The sequence below is a fragment of the Bubalus kerabau genome, chromosome 21, assembly GCF_029407905.1.
Source record: "Bubalus kerabau isolate K-KA32 ecotype Philippines breed swamp buffalo chromosome 21, PCC_UOA_SB_1v2, whole genome shotgun sequence".
Lineage (NCBI taxonomy): Eukaryota > Metazoa > Chordata > Mammalia > Artiodactyla > Bovidae > Bubalus > Bubalus kerabau.
In genome coordinates this window covers 32,868,053-32,891,961 of record NC_073644.1, presented here as the reverse complement: position 1 = coordinate 32,891,961, position 23,909 = coordinate 32,868,053, and the positions used below count along the sequence as shown (strand labels likewise).

Below are 23,909 nucleotides of genomic sequence, written 5' to 3'. Positions count from 1 at the left end.
CTGGATCATGGAAAAAGCAAGAGAGTTCCAGAAAAACATCTATTTCTGCTTTATTGACTATGCCAAAGCCTTTGACTGTGTGGATCACAATAAACTGGAAAATTCTGAAAGAGATGGGAATACCAGACCACCTGACCTGCCTCTGAAGAAATCGGTATGCAGGTCAGGAAGCAACAGTTAGAACTGGACATGGAACAACAGACTGGTTCCAAATAGGAAAAGGAGTACGTCAAGGCTGTATATTGTCACCCTGCTTATTTAACTTCTATGCAGAGTACATCATGAGAAATGCTGGGCTGGAAGAAGCACAAGCTGAAATCAAGATTGCCGGGAGAAATATCAATCACCTCAGATATGCAGATGACACCACCCTTATGGCAGAAAGTGAAGAGGAACTCAAAAGCCTCTTGATGAAAGTGAAAGTGGAGAGTGAAAAAGTTGGCTTAAAGCTCAACATTCAGAAAATGAAGATCATGGCATCCGGTCCCATCACTTCACAGGAAATAGATGGGGAAACAGTGGAAACAGTGTCAGACTTTATTTTTTGGGGCTCCAAAATCACTGCAGATGGTGACTGCAGCCATGAAGTTAAAAGATGCTTACTCCTTGGAAGCAAAGTTATGACCAACCTAGACAGCATATTCAAAAGCAGAGACATTACTTTGCCAACAAAGGTTCATCTAGTCAAGGCTATGGTTTTTCCTGTGGTCACATATGGATGTAAGAGTTGGACTGTGAAGAAGGCTGAGTGCCGAAGAATTGATGCTTTTGAACTGTGGTGTTGGAGAAGACTCTTGAGAGTCCCTTGGACTGCAAGGACACCCAAACAGTCCATTCTGAAGGAGATCAGCCCTGGGATTTCTTTGGAAGGAATGATGCTAAAGCTGAAACTCCAGTACTTTAGCCACCTCATGCGAAGAGTTGACTTATTGGAAAAGGCTCTGATGCTGGGAGGGATTGGGGGCAGGAGGAGAAGGGGACGACAGAGGATGAGATGGCTGGATGGCATCACTGACTTGATGGACATGAGTCTGGGTGAACTCCGGGAGTTAGTGATGGACAGGGAGGCCTGGCGTGCCGTGATTCATGGGGTCGCAAAGAGTCGGACACGACTGAGCGACTGAACTGAACTGAACTGAAGCCACCACTCACTAGGCTTCCCTGGTGGCTCAGAGGTTAAAGCGTCTGCCTGCAACGCGGAAGACCTGGGTTTAATCCCTGGGTCCGATCCCTGGGTCGGGAAGACCCCCTGGAGAAGGAAATGGCAACCCACTCCAGTACTCTTGCCTAGAGAATCCCATGGACGGAGGAGCCTGGTGGGCTATAGTCCACAGGGTCGGAAAGAGTGGGACATGACTGAGTGATTTCATTTCACTTCAAGCCACCTGGAAGCCCATAAAGCAACTATACTTCAACAGAAATTAATTTTTAAAAAAAAGGTAAGCAAGAAATTCACGGTCAAGGGAAGGGCTGTGGAAAGCAGAGACTGTCAACTGGTACAATGGATGCAGCCTCCTGCAGGGGCTGGAGTGGGCCTTTACCTAATAACAGAGACATAGCGGAAGACACTGGAGGAGGGAAGGGAAATAAATATCATCTGAACACCTAAGGCAATAAGCTATTTTCTGGCAAAATCTTTCATTGATGTTCAGTGTGAGATGCTGATTTCAGAAAAAGTAAACCAGGCACTGAGACCGTGGAAAGGGAAGCTCCCTTTGATGCAGTTTACCCAGATAGATGGGGCTTCCTATGTGGCACGAGTGGTAAAGAATCCGTCTGCCAATGCAGGAGAAGCAAGAGACCTGGGTTCGATCCCTGGGTTGGGAAGGTTCCCTGGAGGAGGGCACGGCAACCCACTTCAGTATTCTTGCCCATGGACAGAGGAGCCTGGCAGGCTACAATCCATAGGGTCACACAGAGTAGGACACAAGTGAAGCGACTTAGTATGCAGGCACCCAGAAAGACAGGAAGAGGAGCATCCCTGGAGGAGGGCACAGGTCAACACAGGAAAGGAGTGGGAGCATTGAGAGGAGTCTTCTCACCAGCTTCAGCCACTGCAAGCTTAGATTTGCACAGGACTCAGAGTCTGGCACTTCTGGGGAGGGGAGTAACTTCTAGCTTGTTTACTACGGCAGGCACAGCTGAGTGCCTGCCCTCCAGTCATGCCCCTCTTGTTCAATGCTGGTACTCGGCGCTCCAATCACATGGATGACACGGATGAAACATGACTGACATAAAGTAATCATCGTGGTCCCATTCCCCTTGCTTTAGGTGGTCATTTGACATTTCTGGCCAATGACATGTCAGATGAATTCTTTTCAAGAATTTCATGGCAAGGTTTCCCATGCCAATAACAAATGACAGGTAGGGGAAAATATCACATTTTCCTTCAGTGGATGTTGTTGCATCTGGGAATGATGTTGGGACAGGAGGATAACACCACCCACTGCAAGGATGACTGAAGGGAACAGATCCCAGGAAGGTGTCTCAAAGGCTCTGAACTCATGTACCCCGGAACCACCCCAGCCCGAGATTTCTTTTTATGGGTTATCTAACCTTTTTGTGTTTAAGTGACATTTTTTAGGTACTTGCAGCTGAAAGCATCCTATATTGTATACGGGTCAAGCACAGAATAATGGTATCCAATGTTAAATAAACTAGGGAGGCAAAATAATTATTTAGCTACATAATGAATATTGTTAGTTTCTCAGTTGTGTCCAACTCTTTGTGACTCCATGGACTATAGCCCACCAGGCTCCACTGTCCATGGAATTTTCCAGGCAAGAATACTGGAGTGGGTAGCCATTCTCTTCTCCAGAGGATCTTCCTGACCCACGGATCAAACCCTGGTCTCTTGCATTGCAGGTGGTTTCTTTACCATCTGAGCCACCAGGAAACTCACTTAGCTACAAAGTCTATGCTAAATGAACTAAAATTAAAACCTGAAGGAAAGGTAAGAGCATTTTAAGCTAGTTCCAGGAATTTGGGGTAAGGCTGCTCCCCTGCTGGGACTACACTTTAAAGGGTCTGGTCTTGCACTTTTCCACACAGGTCACCTCACACAGGAAAGAAAGGACCAACATGTTTGCCCACAGATTCCATTGCTTACCTGGACCATGCACTGAGCACCTGGGATGCCAGAATTTCCTGGTCAAACATCCTTGAGGCCCTACAGGGTCTGTATGGGCTTTCTGCTCAGATTAGAACTCTAGAAGGTGGAGGCGGGGACCAGACTGCACCATTGGTACCAGGCTTGTAGGGGGGTGTTCAAAGGATGCTTGGGGCTTGGCAAATATGTGTATAGACTTGTCCCAATGCATGTGAGTGAGGCCCTTTACAATGCTGGAGCAGCTGTGATGGAGGCTTAAGAAAACGGGGCTTCCACTGGCTCTCCTGCCCCAGATGCAGCAATCACAGGGCAGGCCTGTCATGACACAAACACGGAGTGTATTTCTGAAGAGTGCACAGAAATGTGCTGTGCTAAGTTGCGCAGTCCTGTCTGACTCTTAGCAACCCTATGGACTGTAGCCCACCAGGTTCCTCTATCCATGGATTCTCCAGGCAAGAATACTGGAGTGGGTTGCCATGCCCTCCTCCAGGGGATCTTCCTGACCCAAGGATCAAACCCATATTTCTTACGTCTCCTGCATTGGCAGGCGGGTTCTTATACCACTAACGCCACTTGCGAAGCCCACATAGAAATGATGAGCCTGTAAACACAGCCTCACTGAATTCTCACAACAGTCCAAGGGGAGGCAGGGGAAGGTACTTTATCCATAGCTTATAAATGAGGAAAAAACAAAGGCTCAGAAAGGTGAATTTGCCTAAGTTTACCCAGTAAAGGTTAGATTCTGGATTTGAATCTAGGACTTTAAAAGATCACACTGTTTATCACATATGATTCCTCAGATTTTTCTGTACAAAACCGAAAGATACAGATTATATTAAATTAGCCTTTTTATTTGTAAAGTTTCCATTTCCTATCCCCAAAATTCTTAGCAAAGCTTACTCTAGGTGGGTAAAATACAAAAATGAAATTCAATCAACTTCTTTATAAATGAATCATTGTTAAATTTATCTGTGTATCAAAAACACTGAGGGATTGGGGGCAGGAGGAGAAGGGGAGGACAGAGGATGAGATGGCTGGGTGGCATCATTGACTCAATGGACGTGAGTCTGAGTGAACTCTGGGAGTTGGTGATGGACAGGGAGGCCTGGCGTGCTGTGATTCATGGGGTCGCAAAGAGTCGGACACGACTGAGTGACTGAACTGAACTGAACTGAAAACACTCTTAATAAACACTATATGCTGGTATAAAGTAAATAAAGTGGAACAGGGTAGGCTTTTTCTTCTCACATGGTCTTATAAAATAGAGATGATCCACCGTCATTTGTATAAAATGTTCTCTGAAGTTTTTTGGAAATGGGTCAGTTCTATTCTTTTTCCTTTGTTGTGCAAAATATGTAAGTTTTATTTTTCATAACGTTATCTGAACTGGTTGCTTACATAGCCCCAATCTGTCACTTTGATTTTAAATTCCCCAATTCACTATCTGTTACAGATTTCTGAAAAAAGTTGCAAGGTGATTTGCATTTTAGGGGGTAAATTTTAGTTTTTTTGTCTTCCAGTTGAACCAACAATATTTAAATCTGGGTGAGGGCAGTGGAGGGGAGGCCAGCGGGGTTGTAGACCTTTCTAGTGTTGCTTTCAGCTTTCCTGGGGCTGTTTTGGAAAGGGAGATGTCATTTCCATGTGTGTACGACCCACTTATGAGCTTCCCTGGTGGCTCAGTGGTAAAGAATCCGCCTGCAACGCAGGAGGCCTGGGTTTGATCCCTGGGTCAGGAAGATCTCATGAAGGAGGAAATGGCACACTCCAGTATTCTTGTCTGGGAAATTCCATGGGCAGAGGAGCCTGGGGGCTACAGTCCATTGGGTTGCAAAGAGTTGGACATCTCTGAGCGACTAACACAACAAGAATATGACCCACTTATACTCTCAGGAATACCTAAGAGATTTCTCCCAGAATGCTGAACATCTATAGAAAACACTTTGATAACTTTTTTTTTACACCGTTGTGACACTGACAAATATTTTGGGGAAAAAATCACACCTGAGTATTAATAGGCAGGGTGACGTCAGTTCCTGAGAAACTGGTAGGAAATCCTGAAAAAGTGATAACACAGAAACAGAAAACACTCTTTCATTTCAAAAGATGAACAAAATCTTACAAATCCAAATCACACGGCTGTAACAGCCACGCCTTAAAATGAAGAAAAAAATCAGGTTGTGAGTTCTGCCATCATTTCCAGAGTCAGCCTGATGAAGCCAGGTTGCTGTGTCTGGCTGGCTTCCAACAATATCTACCCATCTGGATGCCACCAGGATTATTAACACAGCCACACAAATCTTATTCCTAAGATTCATTTTTGTGGTGCAAAATACCATTTGGGCTTTAAACCAAATGACCAGGGTAGCTTCAACTCAAGACAGTTCAAAACCTGAGTGTCCAAATGATGCCCCCATGGCTCAGTGAACTATTCATGTAAAGAAATACGGTTGGTGCATATTTTTATTTTCTTGCCATTTCAGAAATATCTGACAGAATTGCATATGACATCATAAACATTTCAAAGAAGCATGGAATGTAGAGGTTTCTGGTGTTCAGCTGATCATGCCTCTGGTGATGAGGCACATTTTCATTCTCTGGCTGGTTCCCAGAGACTTTCGCTTAATCCCGTATTCAAGAGGACACTGCTTGGGGTGAGGCTGGCACTCATGGGTACATGTTCACCCAACAATGCACACAAAATTTGAAATAGACTGCCAGTGGCATAGGGCAGGAGGAGAAGAGGCCAGAGCTGCTGGGCTATTTGTCATCTCAAGCATTTCAAGCGTTTGCACACCACCTCCTTAGCAGGACACATGGGGTATGTGTCCCCTGGCAAGATGTTTAGTGAACACAAATAAGGGCTGTAATGTATCCACCCGAGGGGAGAGACAAGACCCACCACTGGAGCTTTTTTTCCTGCATTTAAGGGACAGAAAACTCTTCAATAAACATCTTACTATTTCAACCCAAAGGCTGAATAATTCCGTGGAATTGAATTAAAAAGATATGGCTGATTCATGCTGATATATGGCAGAAACCATCACAATATTGTAATTATCCTCCAATTAAAAACAAAATAAAAAAAGACATGGAAATTGAAAAGGTTTGCTGGTGATGTATACTCCACAATCATTTGGTCTGAATCTGGTCTGCTTTCAAAGGAATACAAAGGTCTTTGGGATTATTTTTTCCCAATTCTGGAAAAACAAGAATTTTAGACCTTATTTTTATCATCTTGCATTTTTCATGACCATTGTGTGAAAATAAACATGCTCTGAAAATACTTAGGTAACAAAATAGGATTTGCTATTAAAAACAAAACAAATGGAAACCGCTTTTTGTCTTCCAGGGGAGTGGCAGAATGCCATTGCTAGGGAAACTGGTTCTTTAGGAAAATTCCCTGGTGCCTTAAAAACCCATTTTGGTTATGAAAGTGAGATTTCTGGGATAGTTTAGTTGAGAGCATGCAGAAAAGGAAGGGTGGATTTTTCTGTATAACGATATAAGAGGAACTGTGGAGCTATTCATTAATTATTTTTGAAAGGTTAAGTAACTCTGAAGAAAGTACAAAGAAAAATGGTCTAAAAAAGGAGGGGACAGGTTCAGGTTTATATATGAATATAGTGATCGGTTGGAACCTAAGGAAAGATATAACCAATAAGCAATTCCCTTTTAGGAAAAGGCCAACAAATGCGTAGAACCACAATGACTACTTTCAGTGTAAGTTGTTTCCAATTCTGTGGCATGCTGAACCCCATTCTCTGAACCACCGAAATCAATGAAAGTTAGTTAGGCATGATGGTATGGCGTGAGCATGGCAAACGGTTTTGGACAGATACACTGTGTGTGTGTGTGGTTCTCAGAGATACAATATGGACTATGAGGCCAAGAACAGAATGGAAGAGCTGATGAGCAGAAGAAATGATAAGCCCCCTGGGGTGGACAGAGGACGCTGGACTTTGCAGGAGGTGGGGAGTCTGCTTACTTGGTTATCACAAGAATGGTCAACTTAGAGTAGCACTGACATATATTAACATTGCTGTGTTGGTCACTCAGTCATGTCCAACTCTTCGTGACCCCATGGACTGTAGCCTGTCAGGCTCCTCTGTCCATGGGATTCTCCAGGCAAGAATACTGGAGTGGGTTGCCACTCCCTTCTCCAAAGGATTTTCCCAACCCAGGGGTCAAACCTGGATCTCCTATATTGCAGGCAGATCTTTACCATCTGAGCCACCAGCACCATATTTAAAATAGATAGCTATAGGAAGCTGCTGTATAGGGCAGGGAACTTAGCTCTGTGCCCTGTGATGACCTATAGGGGTGAGTGGGAGGGAGGTCCAGAGGGAGGGAATATACGTATACATATAGCTGATTCACATAGTTGTACTGAAGAGACTAACATAACACTGTAAAGCAATTATATTCCAATTAAAAAATTTAAAAAAGAAGAGAAGAATTTTGAATCTGGGCAAGGAAATAAAAAGGTTAAAAACTATAAAAAAAAGGCTCTCATATGCAGGATGGATAACAACAAGGTTCTACTGTATTTAACACAGGGTGTATATTCAATAGCCTGGGATAAACCATAATGGAAAAGAAAATGAAAAAGAATAGCAGAAACTAAATTTTTAAAATGCTCCTACTGATTTGCATGTTTTGATTATTAACTGTTGGGTGTTAACAGGCAAAGTAAGGGGAGGACTTGCATTTGGATCCTCATTCTCCCACTTAAAAGTTACAGGATCTGGGTTGACTGCTCTCCCCTATGTATTTCTATCTTCTCATGTTCAAGACAGAAGAAATAATACTAAACTCTTAGGATTATTATAAAAACGAGAAGAAATGCTGACTATTATGTTCTCAATAAATGCTAAATCTAAAGTCACAACTTTCAAGCCACTGTAAAATAAAAATCAATATGATTCCAGTACACCTGGCAAGATCCCACTGTCCCCAGAATGCCTAAACTATTCACATACTTCCTATATTCATTATTTAATGAAGTGCCTTAAATAGTTCTGGAGAAGGAAATGGCAACCGACTCCAGTATTCCTGCCTGGAGAACCCTGTGGACGGAGGAGCCTTGTGGGCTGCTGTCCATGGGGTCACACAGAGTCGGACACAACTGAAGCAACTTAGCATGCATGCATGCATTGGAGAAGGAAATGGCAACCCACGCCAGTATTCTTGACTGGAGAATCCCAGGCACAGAGGAGCCTGGTGGGATGCCATCTATGGGGTGGCACAGAGTCAAACACGACTGATGTGACTTAGCAGCAGCAGCAGCAGCTTAAATAGTTGGTGATATTTCACACACAATTTCACGTAAATCTAGTTGTCTTTTTTCATTAATGATGTCTCATTATATATTGTAAATTATTTGAATTTCATATGTATATTTATTTGGTTATTAAAAAGATAAATAGAGTAGTCTCTAAAAAGATTAAGATAGCTATAAGTTGCTATATAACACAGGGAGCCAAGCTTGGTGCTCTGTGATGACCTAGAAGGGTGGGATGAGGGGAAAAGAGGGAAGGTCAAAAGGAAGGGGATATATACATAGCTATGTCTGGTTCTCATTGCTGTATGGCAGAAACCACATGATGTTGTAAAGCAATTTTCCTACAATTAAAAAATAAATTTAGAAAAGATTAAATAAGTCTCATTATACTTTGAAAATATCATGACTTCCAGGAAATCAGCATGTTTAGTAAGTATCTTCAAATCTTACTAATGATTATTTCTAATAACGCCTTACATTTTTGTTGGAGAAGGCAATGGCAACCCACTCCAGTACTCTTGCTTGGAAAATCCCATGGACAGAGGAGCCTGGTAGGCTGCAGTCCATGGGGTCGCTAGGAGTCAGATACGACTGAGCATCTTCACGTTCATTTTCACTACATTTTTGTAGCGGTTTCTTTTTCATGTGTATGATCTCTTTTGGTCTTGAAGTCTCTTATTTTTTTGATCCATTTTTAATTGGAGGATAACTGCTTTAATAATTGTGTTGGTTCCTGCCATACAACACCTCAAATCAGCCATAGGTATACATGTGTCCCCTCCCTCTAGAACCTCCCTCCCACCTCCCTCCCTCCCACCCTCTAGATTATCACAGAGCGCTGGTATGAGCTTCCTGAGTCACACAGCAAATTCCCACTGGATGCCTCTGATTTTTTGTTGTTATTATTAAGACTAAATTTTCTATGTTCAAAACATTAAATTCAAGTAGTATGATCCAACTTTCTAATTGCCTCTTGAAGGTAAGTACCATTTATCACTGTACCACCTGATCAATATTTTCCTAGTTCAACCAAAGTTTCAAATTCATATACTCACCTATGGGAATGTTCCTTATTGGTTATTTGGTTGGCAAACTGTACTGACATGTTGACATGTTACCATTGCTGCTGCTGCTGCTCTGAAGTCGCTTCAGTCGTGTCCGACTCTGTGCAACCCCATAGATGGCAGCCCATGAGGCTCCCCCGTCCCTGGGATTCTCCAGGCAAGAACACTGGAGTGGGTTGCCATTTCCTTCTCCAATGCATGAAAGTGAAAAGTGAAAGTGAAGTCGCTCAGTCGTGTCTGACACTTTGCGACCCCATGGACTGCAGCCCACCAGGCTCCTCCATCCATGGGATTTTCCAGGCAAGAGTACTGGAGTGGGTTGCCATTGCCTTCTCCATGTTACCACTACAGACTTTTTTTTTTTTAAATCTATTCAGTTCAATTTTGTTTAGGAGATTAAGCATCTCTTTGGAGAGCAAAATACCTAGATCAAAACTGACACTGCATTAAATTTACGGGGCAATGCTTTCTGGTTTGGTAGTTATGCTTCAATAATATTTTGTGGCAGTAACAACACACTACTATCTGACATTTTCCTCTTCTTTAGAAATCTAAAATGGAAGAAAGAAAACCAAAGGAATATAAAAAGCCTTCTTACAACAGGGTCAAGGAATTCAACTATTGATACTAACTCAATTTTATTAATTTCAAAGCAGCAATAGTACCCAAAATATTTCTTTTCCATTTATCATTTTTATGAAAAAGTCAGTGTTTCTAGTCGTCCACCCATCTCCATTTTTCTATAGGTCTTGAATACCACTTTATACAATTAGAATTTAAAAAGGAGTAGTTATAGTGAGCTTAAGAGTGTTAAATCTAATATATGTAGATTGGCAGGCTGCTTGATTATTCTGGGAATATCTATCCGGTTTTTAGTTTATGAAGCCCCTCTGCCCCTCAATCATTTTACTGCAGCAACATTAGGGCATGATCTGAAACACAAAGCAGATTTTTTTTTATAATCTGTGAGAAAACAAGCAAGCTATAACTATTGCATATTATATTACTTTGGGGACTCTTTAAAAATGATCCACTTTCCCTCTCTTTCATACTCAGAAGACTCTCATAAATGATTACTTCTCCAACTCTGACTGCTTGTTTTTCTCTCTCAACCTCAATCATCCCCCTACAAGGAACAGTAATGAAGTGATAATAAGATCCCACAGACAACACAAATATTTTGTGGAAGTTAATCTGGAGAAAGTAAGAGGAATAAAGAGAGACAAGGATAATTTCTTTATGAGATACAGTTCCAATTATTTGTTTTCTAAAAGTGGTTTCTGACTACTGAACAAAGTTATGCCAGTCACACTCCAAATTGTTGAAAAGCTTCAAGATTTTCTGCTCCTTTTAGACTCATGAATGAATACTGTATGTAAATTAGTGCCATGTCCCCATAGTCCCTAAGCTCTCTAATATACCTTGCAGTCCCCTAAGATATCTTCATAGCTCAAAGAAGCAGTTATGCCACGTAGAGCACGGTCTTGTCTCCACTTCTCTGGCTCAATATGTTTGTGAGACAACTGCAAGCACTTCTAAGAATTTTTTATAAGCCCTTCACGTGGAAAAATAAGAAAATATGTAACTTTTTAAGAATCAGAATGAAAGATTAGGAGTTCAGGATTAACAGATACGCACTGAAGAAAGTGCAAGTGTTAGTCCTTCAGTTGCGTCCAATCTGTGACCCCATGGATTGTATAGCCTGCCAGGCTCCTCTGTCATGGGATTCTCCAGGCAAGACTAATGAAGTGGGCTGCCATTCCCTTCTCCAGAGGTTCTTCCCAACCCAGGGATCAAACCAGGGTCTTCTACATTGCAGGCAGATTCTTTACTGACAGAGCCACCAGGGAAGCCCTAGGTATACACTGCTATATATAAAATAGATAAATAACAAGGACCGACTGTGTAACACAGAGAACTCTACTCAAAATTTTGTAATAACCTATAATGGAAAATAATCTGAAAAAGAATACCTATATGTATATATACATATGTGTGTATATATACTTGTATAACTAAATCAGATTGCTATATTTGACATAGGGCTTCCCTGGTGGCTCAGACAGTAAAGAATCCACCTGCAATGTGGGTAGACCTGGGTTCAATCCCCTGGAGAAGGGAATGGCTACGCACTCCAATATTCTGCCTTGGAGAATTCCATGGACTGTACAGATCATGGGGTTGCCAAGAGTCGGACATGACTGAGCAACTTTCACTTTCATGCTTGAAATATGTGAAACTATTCACTTTCATACTTGAAACTAAAACATTGTAATGTTTTAACTTGAAACCTAAAACATTGTAAATTAACTATACTTCAATAAAAAAATTTAAAAACCAGAATGATATAATTTTTTCCCCCAAAGCCAATCTTATTCCCACATTCATATTAAACACAAAATCAGCATACTGTACCAAGCATGAACTCATGATGGATTATAGATGTCAACTCTTATACAGATAGCAGGACAATAAGTCTGCTATACGTGAGTGAATGTACTCTAGATCATCTGTTGATATCCTAGAGGTTATAGGCAGTGAGACTAATTTCTAAATTCCAGCTATACTAATTCACTGTGATTTTTTGATAAACCTTCCTTAGATTGCTACAACGAAAAACAGAAGTAAGACAGGAAAATGAAGATTAAGCAGATACATGAAAACCCTTTTGGGGGACTACCTCATTGATGAGAGAAGCACCAGACATGAATTGCAACAAAATGAATACTGATCTAACTCGAATATCAGTAAACCAAATAGCGTAGTTCCTATTTCAGTCCAGGAAGAAGTACAAAACAAATTATTTCAAGAATGATGAGTTAAATAAATCAGGAGAACACAGCCTGGCATTTAAAGTGCCAGTGCCTTTGAAATGTTAGTGACTTTAAAATCAATTATTTCATGGGAAGAAGCTTCTTGTCTCAGCACTTTCTGCCTATCTTGGCACGTAAAGAGTTAATAACAGAAAAGCTAATGTCTGCTAGAGAATAAATCAAATAATGATAGTTGTCTTAAATTATATTTAGAACTCTCTTATAGCTACCATCTGCCCAAAGTTTGACAATTAACACTGGTCCCAGTAAATTTATTTCTCAGAAGCAGTGGGCTCACATCTGCTTTAAGGACTTCATGCTTAACCTCTGCTGCAGCTGTCTTAAATCCTTCAGTTCAGTTCAGCTGCTCAGTCGTGTCTGACTCTTAGTGACCCCATGGACTGCAGCATGCAAGGCCTCCCTGTCCATCACCAACTCCCAGAGTTTACTCAAATTCATGTCCATTATGTCGGTGATGCCATCCAACTATCTCATCCTCTGTCGTCCCCTTCTCCTCCCATCTTCAATCTTTCCCAGCATCAGGGTCTTTTCCAATGAGTCAGTTCTTCCCATCAGGTGGCCAAAGTATTGGAGTTTCAGCTTCAGCATCAGTCCTTCCAATGAACATTCAGGACTGATTTCCTTTAGGCTGGACTTGTTGTATCTCCCTGCAGTCCAAGGGACTCTCAGGAGTCTTCTCCAACACCACAGTTCAAAAGCATCAATTCTTCAGCCCTCAGCTTTCTTTATAGTCCAACTCTCACATCCATACGTGACTACTGGAAAAACCATAGCCGTGACTAGATGGACCTTTGTTGGCAAAGTAATGTCTCTGCTTTTTAATATGCTGTCTAGGTTGGTCACAGCTTTTCTTCCAAGGAGAGAATGTCTTTTAACTTCATGGCTGTAGTCACCATCTGCAGTGATTATGGAGCACAAAAAAATAGTCTCTCACTGTTTCCATTGTTTCCCCATCTACTTGCCATGAGGTGATGGGACCATGATCTTAGTTTTCTGAATATTGGGTTTTAAGCCAACTTTTTCACTCTCCTCTTTCATTTTCATCAAGTGGCTCTTTAGTTTTTCTTTGCTTTCTGCCATAAGGGTGGTGTCATCTGCATATCTGAGGTTACTGATATTTCTCCCAACAATCTTGATTCCAGCTTGTGCTTCATCCAGGCCAGGATTTCGCATGATGTACTCCAATTTAAGGTAAATAAGCAGGGTGAAAATATACAGCCTTGACGTACTCCTTTCCCAATTTGGAACCAGTCTGTTGTTTCATGTCCAGTTCTAACTGTTGCTTCTCAACCTGCATACAAATTTCTTAGGAGGCAGGTCAGGTGGTCTGGTATTCCCATCTCTTTCAGAATTTCCCACAGTTTGTTGTGATCTGCACAGTCAAAGGCTTTGGCGTAGTCAATAAAGCAAAAGAAGATATTTTTCTGGAACTCTTGCTTTTGCGATGATCCAATGGATATTGGCAATTTGATCTTGGTTCCTCTGCCTCTTATAAATCCAGTTTGAACATCTGGAACTTCACAGTTCATGTACTGTTGAAGCCTGGCTTGGAGAATTTTGAGCATTACTTTGCTGGTGTGTGAGATGAGTGCAATTGTGCGGTAGTTTGAACATTCTTTGGCATTGCCTTTCTTTGGGATTGGAATGAAAACTGATCTTTTCCAGTCCTGGGGCCACTGCTGAGTTTTACAAAATTGCTGGCATATTGGGTGCAGCAGTTTCACAACACCATCTTTTAGGATTTGAAATAGCTCAATTGGAAGTCCATGACCTCCACTAGCTTTGTTCCTAGTGATGCTTCCTAAGGCCCACTTGACTTCACATTCCAGAATGTCTGGCTCTAGGTGAGTGATCACAACATTGTGGTTACCTGTGTCATGAAGATCTTTTTTGTACAGTTCTTCTGTATTTTCTTGCCACCTCTTTTTAGTATCTTCTGCTTCTGTTAGGTCCATACCATTTCTGTCCTTTATTGTGCTCATCTTTGCATGAAATGTTCCTTTGGTATCTCTAATTTTCTTGAAGAGATCTGTAGTCTTGCACATTCTATTGTTTTCCTCTATTTCTTTACATTGATCGCTGAGGAAGGTTTTCTTATCTCTCCTTGCTATTTTTTGGAACTCTGCATTCAAATTGGTATATCTTTCCTTTTCTCCTTTGCCTGTAGCTTCTCTTCTTTGCTCAGTCCTTATGGCTTTATTAAAAAGTCTTAATAATGTTTGAACAAGGGGTCTTACATTTTTATTTTGCTCTGAGACCCACAAATTAAGCATTGAGTTCTGACTGGGTTAATATAACAAGCCTATTCCCACATTTGTCCAATAGGGAAGATGTAATTTTGATCATGTTTCCGGGCATAAAGGTCTTAAACAGCCTATTGCCTACCAGGTAAACATGAAACTCCTTAGCCTGTTATTCAATACCCTTCAAGAAGTGGTTCCAATATCTGATTCCACATTTAATTTATCTGATTTCATTCATTCTTTCATTCATGCATTTGTTTAATGAAGATTCATTCCTACTCCTCCAGTAACTGTGAGGAAAAGAAGTATGAATATGTCCTAACTTATCTGTGTCAGAGGTAAACAGCATTTCTTATAAATTCCCAAACAGCCCTGGTTTTCTGAAATCTTTGCATTTGCTGGCTCCTCCTGCTTGTTCTTGGAGTCGATCCCCACCCTTATCCGGCTGTGTTCCCTGTTGTTGTTTCGTCGCTGAGTAGTGTCCAACTCTTTGCAACCCCATGGACTGTAGCCTGCCAGTCTTCTCTGTCCGTGGGATTTTCCAGGCAAGAATACAGAGTGGGTTGCCATTTCCTTCTTCAAGGGAATCCTCCCAACCCAGGGACTGAACCACAGAAACTTGGGTTTGATCACTGGGTTGGGATTATCCCCTGGAGGAGAGCATGGCAATCCACTCCAGTATTCTTGCCTGGAGAATCCCCATGGACAGAGGAGCGTGGAGGGCTATATAGTCCATAGGGTCGCAAAGAGTCGGACACAACTGAAGTGACTTAGCACGCACCTGAGAAGCCCTTGTTCTCTGTTACCTGAAACAAAATTTACCAGGTTTTTCTTGTACTCCTTGGTAGGCTGGGCCAACAGTAGGTAGTGATGAAAGTTCGTAGAAGAAAAGAGGGGGGCACCCAGACTCTAAGCCACTGTCCATCCCCACTGCCATGCGGGTTCCTATGCCAGCTCCACGGGGCCATTCTCTTTGTCACCATTGCCCTCCACAGCCCCAGCTTCGGCTGCTTGGCCTCTGCCGATTGGTCCTGGCTTCTGGGCTCCAGCAACATTACTGTCCTCCTAGTGCTGGTGGTGGTGGCAGTGTCCTTCTGCTCTCGAGCATCTTGGAGCCCCACTATCCACTGCTGGGCTTCCCTGCTCTTCTAGAGCCTGCAACACCATCATAGTTTCTTTTTTCCTAATTGGATCCTGGTCTTTTCTTTCCTGAAATTATGTCTCCTTTCTACCTAACTTGCTCCTTGGAAGAAAAGATATGACAAATCTAGACAGTGCATTAAAAAGCAGAAACATCACTTTGCCGAAAAGGTCTTTATAGTCAAAGCTATGGATTTTCTAGTGGTCATGTATGGATGTGAGGGTTGGACCATTAAGAAGGTTGGGGGCCAAAGAATTGATGCTTTCAAACTGCGGTGCTCGAGAAGGACTCTTGAAGAGTATCTTCGATAGCAGGGAGATCAAACTAGTCAATCCTAAAGGAAATCAACCTTGAATATTCCTTGGAAGGATTGACTCTGAAGCTAAAGCTCCAATACTTTGGCCACCTGATGCGAGAGTTGACTTAGAAAAGATACTGTTGCTGGGAAAGATTGAGGGCAGGAGAAAGCCGTGACAGAGGATGAGATGGTTGGATGGCATTACTGACTCAAAGGATATGAGTTTGAGCAAACTCTGGCAGATAGTGAAGGGGGAGGAGTCAGACATGACTTCGCAAATGAATGATAAAAACAACCTAATCTTTCATTCACCCTTCAGGGCGCAAGTTCAATCTACCTTTTCTATCAACAGTTCTTTTGTAATACTTACAGTGTTTGAACTTATTTGGTAACTGCTTATGCAGATGTGTCTATTGTCCTTGAGCACAGGGATATACCCTAGAGTAAATGAGATTTATCCTAAGACAAAGCTGTTTCCTTACCAAGTACTCAATAAATTCCTTGTAATTCTCTAAATATAACAGTGAGTCTTATGTGCTGTATTTTTTTCAACTCAAAAATTTAATTTATAGTTCTTTGTGTAGAAACCAATATTTTCAAGGAAATATCTGCATTGCTCATACGAGTAAAGTGCTAACAAATCAACTGCCAGGACAAAATGGACTGTGAATTATTCATATGAAAGTGACATCATTGCTTGAAGACACAAATAACAGCCAGCATTAATATAGTAATAGAGATCTTGGGGGGTGGGTGGTGTCCATATTTTCACGATGCCAAAACTCTATTAACTATAGACATCTTCACAGTTAGTGTAAACAGTCTCTGAACTTGACCTTCTTTCTGCCAGACATACATTTAACATACGGCATATTTGATTATCCATGGGGCATATTTGATATGTTAATGTATCTCCTCTATTTGAAGATGATGCTTTTCCTGTTGACCATTATGTATGAGCCTGGCTGTCGGGATGCATGTCTACTCAGTAGTTATTTCCATATTGCCCCGTGTGAAGACTGTTCTTTGATTGGGCTACAGCTGGGCTTTTGAGAGGCTGTTTTCAACTCTTGCCCTTAAGCTTACAGCAAGCTTGTGAAGTCTTTGTTCAGAAGAAAAGCTCTTCCATCTTGGTTTTAAATGTGCCACCCTCACCTCCCTGTACCCGTTGCCTTCTAGCAATCTGCAGTGAAGCTTTATTGTCTGAAGTTCGGATACAGAACATCCTTAAAGCCTTCCTTAATCTTCAGCAGTTCCCTTTCTTTGAGATGTTGTACGACTAGGGTTGTCAACAAAAATTTCATGATGGGTTCGTTCCAGTGGACTTAGGGTAAGCATGGAAGGCAGACCCTCTAAATGCCAGAGGGCTTAGCAATATCATGGCAATATTTACCATAAATGATGAAATGGTTTAAGTCTGTAAGGGGACATCTGAGATACAGAGGCTGAAGCTGCAGACCTGGGTGTCCTCATAGGTGACCTGTAGCTAAGATACAACCTTGACACTGTGCCTCACAGATAAGCCAGTTCTGCTTGGCCAGATGTTCAGCCCCACTTGGGCCCAAACCCACAGTGGTGAGATTCAGGGAGTCAAGTCAGTTTGTCCAGGCAGAGAGGGACAACCCTTTTCTTTTCTTTTTTTTTTCCCCCTTTTCTTAACAGAACAACAGGCAGTGTTGCTCTAACCCAAGACTTGGCAGAAGACTCTGGTCCAGTTTATAGCCTTAAATTAAAGCAACTGATGGAATGAGTGGCTGGCAGCTTTCCATAAGAAGTGTACTTACTGCTCCTGCAGTGGGCTCTCTTTCTGTTTGAGAAGTTCAACCCAACTTTGCCCACATTTGTACTTTGGCTTTGCACTTTACCACTTTGGCACTAGTGGTAAAGAACCCACCTGCCAATGCAAGAGATGTTAGAGATGTGGGTTTGATCCCTGGATCGGGAAGACTCCCTGGAGAAGGAAACAGCAACCCATTCCAGCATTCCTGCCTGGAGAATCCCATGGACAGAGGAGCCTGCCGGGCTACAGTCCACAGAGTCACAAAGAGTCTGACATGACTGAAGCGACTTAGCACTGCCTAGATTTTAGTAACTCAAAGTGCAGGGGACAAGTTCGTTGCCATAAGATGTGAAGAATCTCAGGCCACACCGCAGGACCTACTGAATCAGAAACTACATTTTAGCAAGATTTAAGTAATCTGTAAGCACAATAAAGTTTGTAAAGCACTATCTTAAATGACCAGGTGACTAGCTCTGAAAGAGCACCCAGGTCGTGTCATATTGGAAATGGGAACTTTGTGCTTGTAGGTAAACGTATAGCTGGATGAGGACGGTGGAAATCACAGTGATCTATCTCATGATGTTCTGTGTATTCCAATCAGCAGGGGATACTCAAGGCCCCAGGAGTGGAGGGAGAGGGCCAGGCAGGTGGAGTGGAGACCTGGTTCCAGATTTTCCATGATCTCCTCTGAGGACGTGCTGAATCTGAGAATAAAGTCCATGCTGGGTTAACAAGTTAGGCGAGCATGTGGGGAGTGACCGGCAGAGGAGCAGGGAAGTACAGGGTCTCAATGGGGATGTGGACACCTCAGACTGAGTAGCCCAGACTGCAAACAGTTCATGGAACACGGAAGTGACCTCATTAGAGACAGGTAGTCAGGAAAACTAGCCCTGGGACTACAGAGAAGTCAGGAACCCAGACAGAGAAGTTCCTAGGGACCACCTAGAGGGGTACCTAGGCAGAGAGGGGACTGTAGGAAGGAGGACCCAGGCAGCCATTCCTGGATTGATGAGGATTCAGTCACCACTGCGGCTCATTCACTTCTGCCCCCTCTGTGGTCCATCTCTTCAGGAAGCTGTTTGTGGCTTCTGATCAATTTCATGTATCTTTTGACCCTATTTTACTTACTTTTCATGACTAAATCTATTTCTTCCTGTATAGGGGGCAGTCCATCATATGTTCTATTTCTCTCTGTTTGCATTTATTATCTCATCTTGTCTCATTTTTTCTAATCTCAGTTGTGTCCACAACTCTATGAAGAGGTGCACGTATAACTCATCCTTGATATGTCGACACTGAGCTATAACTGTGACAGAACCACCCGTCTCACCGAGGGTAGCATATTTGGTGACAAAGTTAAGAACAGCACACAGATATTCATATTTTACCCTGGCACTTTTGAATAGGACACCTAGATGTTTACCATTCCCTTCAAATGTGTGAAAGTTTATGAGACCAACATCCTTAAGTTATGAAGCGTGGAAGCAACTTTCTCCCAAGAGCTATGTTATTTTGAAAACTGATTTATTTTGGCCAGCCTAGCTTGAAGAATCTTTTCTGAAATTCATCTCATTTTCTTTTTTATTATTTATCTCCCAAATCTAAATCCACAAGTATACTATCTCTTCAGTAAATGATGGGGTCTTTAATGACTGGTATTTGCTTTTAAACAAAGACAAAACTATAAAAATGCTTTCAAGTTAATCAGATTTTGTAACAAATTGGCATTTAAAAAATAGCCTGAGGATATGGTGTTTTGTGTGTTCCTTTGCAGAAATGAATAAAATGGAGTCAATTAATGTTATCTTTTTTTTTGTAACAAACTGTGATTTTCTCTGATGATGACCGAAAAAGATTCCCCCCTCCAGAGCTCCACCCCCATACTCCAAACCTTGACATTCACGTAGTGCTATCAGCTTGCCTCCGAGTAAATGGATTGGGTGGTTTGTGTCCTGATGTTGGTATTCTACTTGCACAAAACACAGACACTATTTTCTGCTCCTAGCTTTACATAGCAACAATTATTATTTAATATTGTCTGTTTTTTTTAACATATTGCTGAAGTTAGAAGGGAGAATATCAATATATAAGATTTATTAAATCCCTAATATATTATTAATACATAATAACACATAATTTATATTATGGCTTAGTGGTAAAGAATCCACCTGCCAGTGCAGAACACTGAGGTTTGATCCCTGGGTTGGGAAGATCCCTCAGAGAAGGAAATGGCAACTTCAGTATTCTTGCCTGGAAAATCCTGTGAACAAGAGGAACCTGGCAGGGTCCAGTCCATGGGGTCACAAAAGTGTCAGACATGATTCGGTGACTAAACAAAAACATGTAACTATATAATATAGTATATATAGCATTAATATAATAAATTCTATATAATATTACCTAATATCTAATATACATAAATCGTATATGTTTATGTAATGAAAGCACAACTGTAATACATAAAATTTGACAGCTATAATGCAATCATTGCATATAAGAAATAAAAATAATGCTTTAAAGAAAATGTTCACTCATCATATATATTTTTTTAATTTTTAAAAGGTAGGAAGTATAGATTGAAAATTATTGATAAGTAAAAATGAAGTGTTCCCAAAATGGTGCAGCAACTGCCTCTCTGACTAGCATATATTACAGTTCTTATAAGAGGTGCTTTTTTTTTCACTGACATTTTATTAGTTACAAGAAGCTTCACTGGATGACTCATATTTGTCATAGTCATTTTATGAACTTGTTCAACCAGATAGCAAGTGTACTAAATCGCCACTTCTTTATAAATGCAAAGAACACACACACACTCACACACACACACAAAGAAATCCTTATTTCCAGAAGGATACCAAAGAAGAAAGGATAAAACAAACTCCAGTCTGCCAACTGGTCTTATCTAATCATTCATTCTCAGCCTCTGATTCAACATTGAGAAGATATATCCTATCTGACTTCAAATGGTCTGACAACCAATTTACTTCAATTATCCTTTTTTTAAGGTAAAATTCATGAGAACATAGATGACTGGACCATGATAACATGTAAAATCAGACTATACCAGGAGTGCTTTTTGTTTCTAATGAAGCTTACAAATCTCACTTACCAGGCATCTGTTACTCATTACAAAGCTGCTCTTCCACGCACACACTGACTCCCGCAAGAGCTAAACTTCTTTTGTCTTCTGTCAGAGTTGGAAAATACTCTTCTCAAATGTATGGTGTGAGGATGATGAAAATTAATTACAAAATATCTAAATATTTAAAGATCTGCCGTATTTAAGGATGTCTTAGGGTACCCCACTCCAGTACTCTTGCCTGGAAAATCCCATGGACAGAGGAGCCTGGTAGGCTGCAGTCCATGGGGTCGTGAAGAATCAGACATGACTGAGCGACTTCACTAGGGTATCTAAAAGCTTGTTATGGATGCCTAAATCCAAGAAGCAAATTTTAAAATCCCATGAGATCCAACAATTTTATTAGCACTTGTGCCAAGGCCACGGCCCTCTGCCCAGGTCCTGATAGAGACCTAAGTCCACAGAGCTGAAACCCGAGTAGCCCTTGGAAGCTGTCTTGCCATGGCAACATAATTTACTGTGTCATTACCACTGTTCCCTTGTCTTCAACTTCAAAGCATGCGGTATCCAGGTGATAAATGATTGAATCTGACATTTCTCAGCATTCATGAAGTACTCTGGTAAAAGGACTCAGCTCCTTTAACTAAATGTGCAATTTCAAGACAATAGACTCTATTTGAAAAGGATTAAATTCCTGAGAGTTTAGTTAAATGACATAATTAGACATTTTACGCTCTTTCTGATATGGGACAATCTCAGAAGCAGTAGCAGTAACTGCCCTATTTAAGGGACCAGATTGTTTTTAATGCGTGTGTCTACATGTGTGTGTAATACAGGTTCACTTTAGTAGGCTTGGCTTTGATAGGTCTCAAAAGTGTACGTGTGAGTTGCTCAGTCACATCCACCTCTTTGCCACCCCATGGACTGCGGCTCGCCAGGCTCCCTTGTCCATGGAATTCTCCAGGCAAGAATATTGGAATGGGTTGCCATTTCCTTCTCCAGGGCATCTTCCCAACCTAGGGATAGAACCTGGGTCTCCCGCATTGCAGGTAGATTTTTATTGTCTGAGCCACCATAGGCCTCAAAGGTTCCATTTAAAAATTATTTTCAAAAGAGGAAGTCTCAAGAATGCTCAGAATGTTTTGATACCTGACCAATAAGTGGTACCTGGGATAGGTGTGGGTCAGTGTGGCAACCAAGAGCTGAATGCCAAGGACATCACAATGGACAGACACTCTCCCCAGCCCCAGTCCTATGCCAACTCCTGTTTAAAGCCAGTGAGTGTTTTTCGTGTTTAGCAGAGCAATTCCAGCATAGATACCTGTCTACAGTTAACACAAGTGACTCCATGCTTCCCTGTGCATGACCTTGGGGTCTTGCAAATGTGATTCCATTGAGAATATAAATCCTGCCTGGAAGCTTGCATTCTAGGCACCAATCACTCTTTCACCCACAATCAGGCCAATAAGGTGTCTGAAAAAAAAAATTAGTACAGAGGTTGTTCCATATTTTCTGCACACAATGGGAAAAGGAGACGAGAGCCACATGCCCAATGAGGGGGAAGGAGGTGAACAGAAAGGGGAACCAATTATTTAGCCACACATTTAGCCCTTAGGAGAGGTGATTTGTCAAACAGACTCTAGTGGCCTTAATACAGAGTATAACTGCAGACATTGATCAAGGAGTTCTCACTCTACTGAAAGAGGCAGTCCATCTATGTTTTATACCATGTTCTTAGAAGGTGCATAAAATTCTGAATTTATAGCTTCACACGGTTCACTTAACCTACCAAGCTAGAGTTTATTGACTCATCTGTATGGAAACTTTGGAACAAATTTTCTTATAGTTATTGGTGGTACCAGTGATGTTTCTTCATCTTTACCAATGTTCAGAATTCATCACATTAACAGAAACAAGAGGAGTTATGGTCATTTTAATTACCAAGTGGATGAAAATCAAGGAACATTCCAAATGCCTAAAATTCTGATGGGCAGACTTGAAATGCTCTTAGAACGCTTTAAGTTAGACACTAAACACATAAAGTTGAATATACTGTACATATTGGATTATATAGTTTCTTTTCTGTAGAGTTAATTTCTGCTCCATGGTGTTTTGATAAGGTGAAACACGTTTTGATAAGGCGAAATACCTTCTTTATCTGAATCTTCCACAGCACTCAGCACAGAGTCTAATAAATCCTGTTCAATGAGTCCTTGAACACAAAAATTCTGTTTCATAATAGATAATGGTGTGGATAGTACGGGAGGGAGCCTTTGTTTAGAGATTCTTATTGCAGCAAAGAAATAAACTTCTTTGGGGAAAGCCACCACGATCTACTGGCTGTTACATTTAGGATTCCCTATTCAAAAATTTTACAAAATGATTCTACAACTGTTAGGCTAATCTAATCACATAGAGATGCAGTGATTATATCTTTGTGAATCCTGCAAATTTTTAAGTCCATATGTCTAAAATGTAAGACTGTATAAATATTCATAACTGGCTAAAAACAAACAGGCAAATAATGTATCTTGCTCATATAAAGATAGAAACCAATACAACATGGTAGAAGGAATTCATTACTTTGTTCAGTATTGTTTGTACAAGTGACAGTTCTCGAGTATGGTACAGAGGCCAGCTGGATCAGAGCCTGGTTCTCTGGACGTGCTCAGTGGCTTGCGTAAAGCCACCCCCAAACAGGTGCCAAAGTCCTCATTCAATTGGCCCCAGAGACAGAGTTTCCTGCCCTAAGGCTCTTGCTGCCTCCAGTCTCCATCCTCCAGTCACCTCCTGCTGGAGAGCTGAAACAAGAAGGCAGAGTGTGCCCTTCTTTGACCTAAACTGGGAACATATGCTTTGCATGACACAAAGTTTTGCCACTCTGTGTTCATCCCCATGTGACATTAAAAGTGCCACAAGTATTGATTTGGGGATTATAAATAATTTTCAGCAAGTAGGCACATTTGCATATTTAGAACTCAAAACTAATGAGGATGGACAGTATTTGTAAGCCTTGCATCAGTACAGCTCATTAAGGTTAGGACTAAATTCAGGGTGGCTCAGCTCCTAGACTA

General features: G+C 41.4%; 1 protein-coding gene across 2 annotated transcripts in view; it reads right to left on the bottom strand.

Moving 5' to 3' along the window:
* CHST9 (carbohydrate sulfotransferase 9) overlaps positions 1-23,909 on the bottom strand; it is a 247,855-nt gene that overhangs the window by 177,623 nt on the left and 46,323 nt on the right. The window contains exon 1 of one of the 2 annotated variants that reach the window (XM_055559153.1): positions 9,449-9,532. The exons of the other annotated variant lie outside the window; for it this stretch is intronic. The gene's annotated coding sequence lies outside the window, so the exon portion shown is untranslated. Of the gene's footprint in view, positions 1-9,448; positions 9,533-23,909 lie in introns of those variants that run through there. 2 annotated transcript variants of the gene reach the window in all.